Raw genomic sequence first — 9606 nt, 5'->3', positions numbered from 1 at the left:
TTAACTCTTATTTTACAATGTAGCTGCCTCTGAGTAGGATCTACCTGGTTGACATCCATAAAACTGCAATAGGCAGGTGCCTCACAGGACTTAATGTGGCAATTTTTGTAGATTTAATGTGGTATTTTTGTAGATTTAATGTGGTTATTTTTGTAGATTTAATGTGGTTATTCTCATAGAATCAATGTAGTTATTCTTATAGATTTAATGTATTTATTCCTACACCATGGCTATAAGACACTGCAGGGTATTATTCTGCCCATTTTGGAGGTGGAGAATCAAGGTGCCAAGAATCTAAAGAGCTGTATTCCTTCTACTGTGCTAAATGAAAAAAAACAAAAAACAAAAAAACAAAACAAAAAAAAACCACAAAAAACAAACAAAAAAAAAACCCCACAAAAAAAACCCAAAACAAACACAAAAAAAACCAAAAAAACAAACAAACAAACAAACAAAACAAAAAAAACCCCCACACCAACCAACCAAAAAAAACCCAAACAAAAAAAACCCAACCCAACTCAAACAAACAACCTGACAAAACTCAAGAAACTCCTTATTTTCTGTGTGAGGAGCACCAGCAACTGGAAAAGACATATTTGCAGAATCATTAATTTTGATTGTCTTGAGCAACTTTGAGTGGTCACTGGAGTGGAGCAATCCATCATCCTGACAGTGCAGCAAGGTCCCCGTTCTGGTCACTGCTTCCAAGAGGACAGACCTGCTTTGATTCCTGACAGTCTCAATCTCACCTTGGAGCCTCTGTGGCAAAGGCAGCTCGATGCTGTGAAGTGGAATGGGGTTGCTTCGTTATTTGTTTTCCCCTAAATCTCGCATTCAATTAAATTATTCATAATTTAATCACTGCCTGCAGAAATTCCCATCTGCTGGCCCACTCCACCATCCCTTAGCCCCTTATTTGACAAAAGAGCTTTAAAAGCTTAATCCCTCTTTGCAATCCTGGGATGGTGAACCCTGTCTGGGATTTCTTCTTCCAGAGATGGAGGAACAGTGGGGGTTTTCAGTTCTTGGAAAACATCCTCTCTCCCCAAAGCAATGCAGACTCAAACCATATGAAGCAATGAGGGATTTGCTGTTTGGGTTGGGCCACTTTGAAAGGATTTCTCCCTTTTTGCTTACTTTGTAACTTCGCAGAGGAGGTTCTCCTGTTACTGGAATTTGGAAGTGTAAAGAGCTCGCAGTGGCAGGGTTACAGCTTGAAAAAAGCCTCAAATCAGGGATTTTTACCCTTAGATCCTGCAGGGATGAGGCTTGAGCAGCCAAGCTGGATGACTGCCTGTTTGTGGGATGTGTTTACTGGGAACTCAGAGACCCCACATGTGAATATTTGCTCAAAAGGTGCTTCCTCAGGAACAAGGCATCCCAAACTGCACAGAACAGAGAGGGAGCAGCTCTGGGGTTTTCTGCAATGCTTTTCTTCTTGGAAAAAATTCTCAAGTCTGAGGGGAATTTAGGTCAGAAGTTCCAGCCCTGGACAGCAAATATTTGAGCTGGTGCCTCACTTGTCTGGGAGACAGCACTTGAATATTTTTGTCTTTGTGTTTCCCTTGGAGAATCTGAAATAATCACGGCCATACCTGGGACACTGATCTGGGATGAGACTATTCAAGGATATTTTTACCTTGCTCAGAAGTTTGGGTGCTGTGTCATAGTTGCCACAATGTCAAGTTGACCTTCAACTCCTCCTTTAGAAGGAATTGACTCTGAAGATAGAAATTGTCAGAAGTTGTGTGGTTTTTTCCCCGCTCTGCCTGTGTTTGTTTTGCCACTGGTGATGTCACAAAAACTTTGTGCTTATGAGAATACATGAGAATATATAACCTAAAATTATATATATATGCTGCTGATATTATTATACAATAATATATTACCTACTTTAGTTGCCTGTCCGATTTTTGCACAGTTTTTAGTCTTAATATTGATGTGGTTGAATGCTCTGGGTCATCTGAACAGATGATCTCATGGTTGCTGCTCCCTGTATGCTCCCAGAAATCCAGGGAGTGGATGTGCAGTAGAGCAATGATTTCCCAGCTGGAGCTCTGGGATTCTCCTGCAGGAATTAAAGAGCTCCACCAAATGTAAAAACAAGCCCATGTCCTAAAGCAATCTGAGCCAAGCAGGACGTGGCAGCATCTTTAGTGAGATTTGTCTCAAGAGTTGTTGCCATGGAAACAAGGTCTCCATCTCTATCTGGTACATCCTTATAGATGTCCAGAGTGAGATGTGAGGGAAATTCTCTTACCTCTGGGTGTCAGGGTTTGTAGTTTGCCCTGAATCCTTTGCCTATGCAAAGGAAAAAAAAAATTATTTGAGGCAGTCCTGTGCCAGTGGAAGTGCAATTCCAGGTCTGGAATCACTTGTGTGTGAACTGCAGGTTAGAAATGATCAGCTCCTCTGTGTGAGGGGCAGAGGTGTGGGGAGCAGCTCCAAAACTCCTCCAAGACTGCTTGAAATCTCTCCAATTATCTACCTTTTTGGTTTTAGTACAATAAAGAGCCACGAGTCTGGAAAGAGAAGCTGTTACCTGTTGTCATCTGAGTTTCAATGTTCAGGTTACACAGACACAAAGTTCTATTTTTTCTGTGTATATAAATTAATCTAAACAGGAAAACTGACCTGAACCAAGATTTTTGATGCGTGTGTAAAATGGTCAGTTTAGTAACCAGCACAGTGTCCATTATTCCAGTCAAAAATGTCAGCAAATGAGATTAGTATCCACTTTGAACTTAAATACAGAAGAAAATCTGAAGCTATAGGGTGACATAAAAACAAAAAAGCCCAACCCAGCAGCCTCTCCCCAGTGAATCAGCAGATGCCTGGCTCCAGGACAATGGCTGGATGTAGCCTGTGATTTATTGTGGCAGGGATGCTGCCCACAGAGGAGAACTCATTGTGCTCAGAAATAATGGCTTTGTCTCTGAGAGCCAGCAGAACCCTGTCATCTGTCAGCCAGCAGAAAAGAAATAAAGCTCAGCATTGAAATATCTTCTTGGAGCAGGTTGGCTGCCAGCTGTGTGTGGTGGAAATAAGTCCTGGTAGAGACTGAGACAATTTAGAACTGGGAAAACCTCGAAGTTTAGGTGATGTTTCAAAACTCTTCTCTCGCTCTCCCTTTAGAGATGAGCATCTTTGGAGCACCCTCAGAATTAAAAACTACCAGAAATCAGAGTTATTACGCAGGAAAGGTACAGTAGCTCCCGCCCTGAGTTTCTGGATGCATTCACTGCAGAGACAAGCAGGTAAAAAGCTGAAGGTGTCTTACCTGGCTCTTGTGGAGGAGGTTTTTCAGCTGCAGAGGTGCCTCGAGCAGTTTCTGGAGTGGGACTGGACTGTTGGTGTTTTCTGGCAGTCAGAAATAAACGTTTATTCATGTTCCCAGCACGGATCCCCTTCCAGGCTCTCCCCGGGAATGGTCTCTGCAAAGTGCTGTGCCCAAATCTGCCTCTCTCCCCCTCGCTCACCCCCAGGTGCCTCCCGATGCCCAATGAATTAAATGCTCTGCTCCGAGACTTCTCCGGGATTTAACCCCTTCCAACGTGTCTGAAATCACTGATTTTATATCTAGACTGGAAAATAGGTTGTGCAGCAGAGCTGCCTTTAGGAGGACAAGGTGGTTTCTGGTTTTCTTAGCATTTGGAGAATTCACTTCTATTACAGTAATTAATTCTTAGGAAAGTTCTCATTTTCCATGAGATGCTTTTCCTTTTTCCCCCAAGAGGTTTTTCGAGGCTTCTGGAATGCAGTGTCTCATTTTCACAGTTAATTTCATTATTGTAATTATTTCAGTATTGCAATTATATTCTTAATGAAAACACTCTTCAAAATTATATCTACATGACTTGAGAGGTATAAAGGTATATTTTTTGCATTGCTTTGCTGCATAGGAAGGCAAATTCCAATTAAAAAAAAATCTCAGATATTTTACCCTAAATTATTTTCAGTTACAGAGTACATGCAAGTTTCAGCTGTTTCAATGTACTGCTTTTAAAAATTACAAGGAGATAATTCCTATTTCCAGGGAAAGCTGTTCAGACCAGTTGAAAACTTAGAATATATAACCCTAGTCCTGTATTTAAACACCAGCCACATGTTATTTAATGCAACAGAGACGTCCAAGCCATAAAATTCTCTTCAATAAATTGTTACACTTTGTTTCAGCCAGACTGTGAAGTCCTGGATTATCAGAATGTTTGTAAATATGCTTAACTTTCAGCAAACTTCCCATTTTCACCCTTTTCTTGCATTCCCACTAGGGAATTAGGATGTTGTGGAGGAAATCAGGGGCTTGGCATCCTTCAGCCTGAGGGCTGAACTTGCCCCTGGATGGAGAATTGGAGTGTGAGGGGTGGTTGTGGCAGGAGCAGGAGCTGCAGGACAGGAGGAGGCAGAGTCTGGTCAGCTCTTTCAGGGAAAGGTGCCTCAAATCCCAGAATCCCAGGATGGTTTGGTTTGGTTTGGTTTGGTTTGGTTTGGTTTGGTTTGGTTTGGTTTGGAAGGGCCCTCTGGACATCACCCAAACCCTTGCCAAGGCAGGGTCACCTGGAGCAGGTGGCACAGGAGAGAATCCAGGTGGGTTTGGGATTCTCCAGAGAGGGAGACCCCACACCCTCCCTGGGAAGCTGCTCCAGAGCTCTGCTACTTTCATGGAAAAAAGTTCTTCCTCAGGCTGAGGTGGAACTTGTTGAGGTTTAGTTTATGGCCATCACTGCTTGGATTTGGGGTTAGGAATGGGCACTGGGGTGCAGAGAGGTCCTGGGTGCCCTCGAGCAGGATTTGGGTTCCAGGTGCACCTCTGGTTGGAATTCCCCATTAGGGACAGTCATTACCTGTGGCTCCCTTTGGAATGGGCAGCTCTGGGTGTGCAGCAAAGCCTCAGTCAGGCAGGGCCAGGCCTGCACAGGGGATCTGAATGTCTTTATCATTTCTCCAGCCTCACCATTGTCAGAGGCAAACACAGAGCCTGCCCTGGGGCTGGATCCCACGGGGTGCCAGGGAGATCTCCTCATCCCTGCTGAAGGTGACAGGGCAGCTGATAGCGTAGGATTAAAATGTTTCTAGAAATCATGGGAATTGTGTACAATAGATTCAGGGGAGGTGGAAAGAAAGGTTGGGCCTGGATAGACCTGAGAAAGAGAACCAAAACTACACAAGCCCTGGAAACGAAGGTTGGGCTTTGTCTTTACTAGATTGTGTGAAACTGCACCTGCATCATCATCATCTGATAAATGATATGATTGTTAAATGATATGACTGTTCAATGTAATGATTGTTTGGTAATTTAATATGATTATTGTTTATTCGTAATAAGAATCATGAGAAATGATGTTTGGACGGCCTGATGAAAACAACAAGAATTCATACAGTAGAACAATATGGGTTTAATAATTAATATGTAGTTATATGATGAAAGGGTATAAAAACATCTCCATCTCAAATCCATGTTGGAGTCAGATTTGGGTCTCTACCTTGTACCCCCGATTCCCAGAGCTCTTCAATAAAAGAAGAGCATATAACATAATCATTCTGTGATTGTGTGTTTCAACACTAACACATCTGTGCCAGTACCTGGGCACAGAGCAGGGGGTGACCTCCAGCAGCAGCACTGGCTGGGGACAGAGGACAGGAGCTGGGGACAGGGACAGGGGCTGGGGACAATGTGCAGCTCTTTTACAAGAATGGAAAATGTACAAATAATGTCGTCTTCAAAGCGCCGTGTACCCAGAACTAAGAGGTACTGACAAGCATCTGAAAGAGAGAATTATCCCCATTTTACAGATGAAAGGGAGTCACACAGAGAATCAAAGTCAAGATTAGATTAATAGACATTGATGCCAGAGGAGCTATTATGTCTTGTCTGGCATCTGGCAGAACAGACTGGAGAATTTCACACAGATTGCTCCATTAAATCTCTAATCTCTGTTTGGGCTGAGGAAAAGACCTCCAGAGCTGACACAAAGACACTGCACCATCTTCAAGTGAGCTGCTTGTGGGGCACTACTGGAAGTTCACATCCTATCCCAGTAGGAGCTTATTTAACTTCCTGCTGCCTCAGCTAATTTTGTTTGAATAATATTTTTAAACACCCCCCCCCCCCCCATATCACCTGAAATCTCCTTTGCATTTGTGTTCCCTCGAGGTGATTATTGAGCTGATAGTTTTGATGTGGGAGACGAGGGCCAAAAGGATGCTGGAGTGGGAAAAGTTTAATCTTGATAAAATAATATTTTTTTCCCTGTGAGAATAATCAATCACTGGAAGAGCCTCCCCAGGGACATGATAAGGATGTTAACATGAAGTTTACAAGATTTTCCAGGCTGGGCAGGGTGCTGGATAATCTTATCTAGGACCCCTTTCCCATTGGAGGTTGGCTCAGATGACCTTTTGATGTCCTTTCCAACCTGGGCTGTTCTATGACTGTGTAAAAGGTTTTGTGTATAGGAACTGATGTAAGTGTGTGTTTAAAGGTTCTGTTGGATCAGGTCTTGGGGACCAAATCCAGCATCAATTAGAGTAAATTTTCCCAGTTTCCCCGCTGAGAATGATCTGGATCTTTCCAAATGACAATCTATTCTGAACTGTCACTTCCGTGGCATTTTCCTCTACATCTTTGCTTGATGTGTGATTATCCTGCAGTTCATCAGGCAGGTTTATTAGGAGGCTTAATTGGATTGCATTAGCTGGCATTTAAGCCATCCAAGGCATTTGAGAATGCAATCAATTAAAACATCCAAGCACATTAATGGTGTGGACACAGGGCAATTTATGTAGATGGCTAATTACCTGTTTACTCTAGGAAGCAGATCAAGAATGGCCAAATGATGCACGAGAAGAAAAGAAACAACATTGCAAAAATCCTTTTGGCAAGGCTGCAAAAATTAGCACATGGCAAGGTATAATTGTTTCCATTGTTAAAGTCTACAGTGAGAGAACAAACCCTACACCGTGACAGGCACTCAGAGGTGTTCCCAATAATTTCAGATTTGAATGTGACTTGCAGAGAACAGACTGAGCACATTACCAATGCTGGAATGTCTTATAATGGCACATCTGAGGTTTCTAAGCAATCAAGAAGCTCTCTGAGATGGTCATTTCAAGTGGGGAAATGCTAATCCCTGTCAGTTTTCCATTTCATCCACTACTGATCTGGATCTGAGGCTGGGGCTCTGTGAGGACTCCGGGTCCCTCACTCTGGGTGACCCCCAAGGAAGTGTTTTTGTTGTGGCAGCACCCACCTGGAGCTGAAAGCACAACTGAGGGGCAAAACAAAATGCAAACCGGGGTGGATTGGAATTATTAACATTCTCCTGTGCTTCCTGCTCCCTCCTACAATCCCCCCCTGGCTTTACAGCTACATTTTCTCATTTACTGATGCAGTTTAGGAATGAGGCATGTAAACTGATTATCAGTGCTCTGAATTTCCTTTACAGTCCAGGGGGAAATTCTTATTCTCTGCAACTCCTGACTTTTTGGGGTTGTGTAGAGAACATAGAAACACAAAAATGATCAGGTTGGGGGGTGGCACACCTAAAGCCACAGCTGTTCTGGCACAGAACAAGTTCTCAGTGGCTCCCAGGGACACAAGGGAGCCTTGTCAGGGTTTCCAGGAGGTCTTGGCCATGCATCTTGTGCCCAAGATAGACTTTGCAAGTGAATTAATTGAAAATTCCCTGGTTGCACATGTCTTAGAGGTGAAGGTTCCACACCTGTATTGAGGTGTGGGACCCAGAGGGTTGGTGGCACCAGGCTGGGACTTCAGGGAGGGCCAGGACAGAAGTTGTTTTCTTACTTTCTCACTTTTCTCAATTTCTGGTTCATTAGTGAGGAGCTAAAAACAGCATCACTGTGATCACAAGTGGTTTCCACTCTCTGCTGACAACTTTGGGACTGGCTCATGTTCTCCAACCTCCCATTTGGGGTGGAAATTTGTTCCCCACCTGTCCTCAAACATCCTCAGCTGCTGAGAGCTACAACCAGCAATATCAGCTGTGCTTTTTTTCTCTCCTCCAGGCACTTTTGGGAGCCAATAAACCACTGCTCCTGTGCTCAGGGTTGTCTGTACACACCTGTGGGCAGGTGCAGTCTCTGCAGCACTGACAGAACAAATGGAAATGGAAAAGTCATTCCTGAAATCCACAGCAGGAGCCGGAGGGGAGAGAGAGTCTCCTGAATCCCACAGCTTTGGAATGCTGTGCCTCCTAAATAATGAACTGCTTTTCTTAAGGTGCCACTGAGTAATGGCTGAGTGAAGCAGCAGACCCCAGCACAGACCTGGTGGCTGGAATCCAACTGAAGCAGCCAAGGCTCCAAAGGCAGGCTCCAATGCCAGTGATAATTTCATGTAACACATGAAATTTCTGGTGACAGCGACTCCTCGGAGCCCTGGCAAATTGGAAACTGCTGGATGCAGCAGCAGCAGCACAAGGAGAACAGTTAATCTTCTGCTGGGGCAGGATGGTAAAAGAAATGGCTTTTAGATTAGCTGTCATTAGAGTGAAACATCTACCCCTGCAAGCCAAGGGGACTGTCCTCACTTGGGCACAGGGAAGCTCATTAAATTCCTGGGTTTGCATGGCTCTGATCCAGAGCCACACTTCCACCACGCTCTGAGGCTGGGAAGCACAATGACTTGGGCTGAAAGGCAGGAAGATGAATTCCCTGGAGATGTGTCAGCTTCCAAAGCAGCTGCAGAAGTTGCTTCATGTGTTTAGATTCCCTTAGTACCTGGGAGCACACGGCGAAGTGAAATAGGAAAAATTAATGGCAGTGATGGGGGTTTAAAAGGAAATTAAACCTTCTGAGATCACAAAAGCGCAAAGTTTAGCTCTGCCTGAACTCTGAGGAAAAGCTTCCAGTGGAATATTTAATTCCAAACACTTTGCCATCATTTCTAAGCTGTTCTTTGCCTGCTGGACTGCAGAGCATGAGGTCAGGAAACTTCCCTTGTCTAACTCTATTTGTGATGCAAATATTCTCACATCTGATTTTCCTTTCACATGCTTAGAAGGAATGTTGAATACTTCAGAGGGGCAGGCCTGGCAGGGCAGTGTTTGTGCAGGAACATTCTCAACCATGATTTCACAGTTTTCTTTCACCCTTCATTACCTGGTGATGATGTGCAACACGGTTATTAAGGTTTCAGAATACTTTAAAGGAATGAAAATTATGGAGAGCAAAGAAATAGTTGGTTGTGTCTGTATAGAGCTCAGAGCTGAATAAATACAGATATTTAAGCTGTAATTAATTAATGACTGCAGCTGCAAGCTGGATTACAAACAGGTATCCAGTTTCATCTTTATTAGGCCGTATTTTCTTCTTGATTACATTAATCTTGATAAATATAAATATATTTGAATTCTTCACAGTTGTATGACATTTACAGCAGAATTCCTTGAGGGCATGTCCTACAGCACATTGTACAAGGAGCAATAAAGTTCCTTTCCTCAGTATTCAGCCTTGGGCTGCTTGCACAGGGTGAGGGAAGGGTCTCAAAGCAGAGGGAAAGAGCTCCACAATCCCCATGAATTGCAGCTGAACATTAAAGAAAGGTACAGAAATGATCACTGAAGGTTTTTTTTCAATCTGGGAAAA

This window comes from Zosterops lateralis, assembly GCF_965231275.1.
Source record: "Zosterops lateralis genome assembly, chromosome: 22".
NCBI lineage: Eukaryota > Metazoa > Chordata > Aves > Passeriformes > Zosteropidae > Zosterops > Zosterops lateralis.
The sequence above is the reverse complement of the archived record's forward strand: the minus strand, read 5'-3'. Positions refer to the sequence as shown.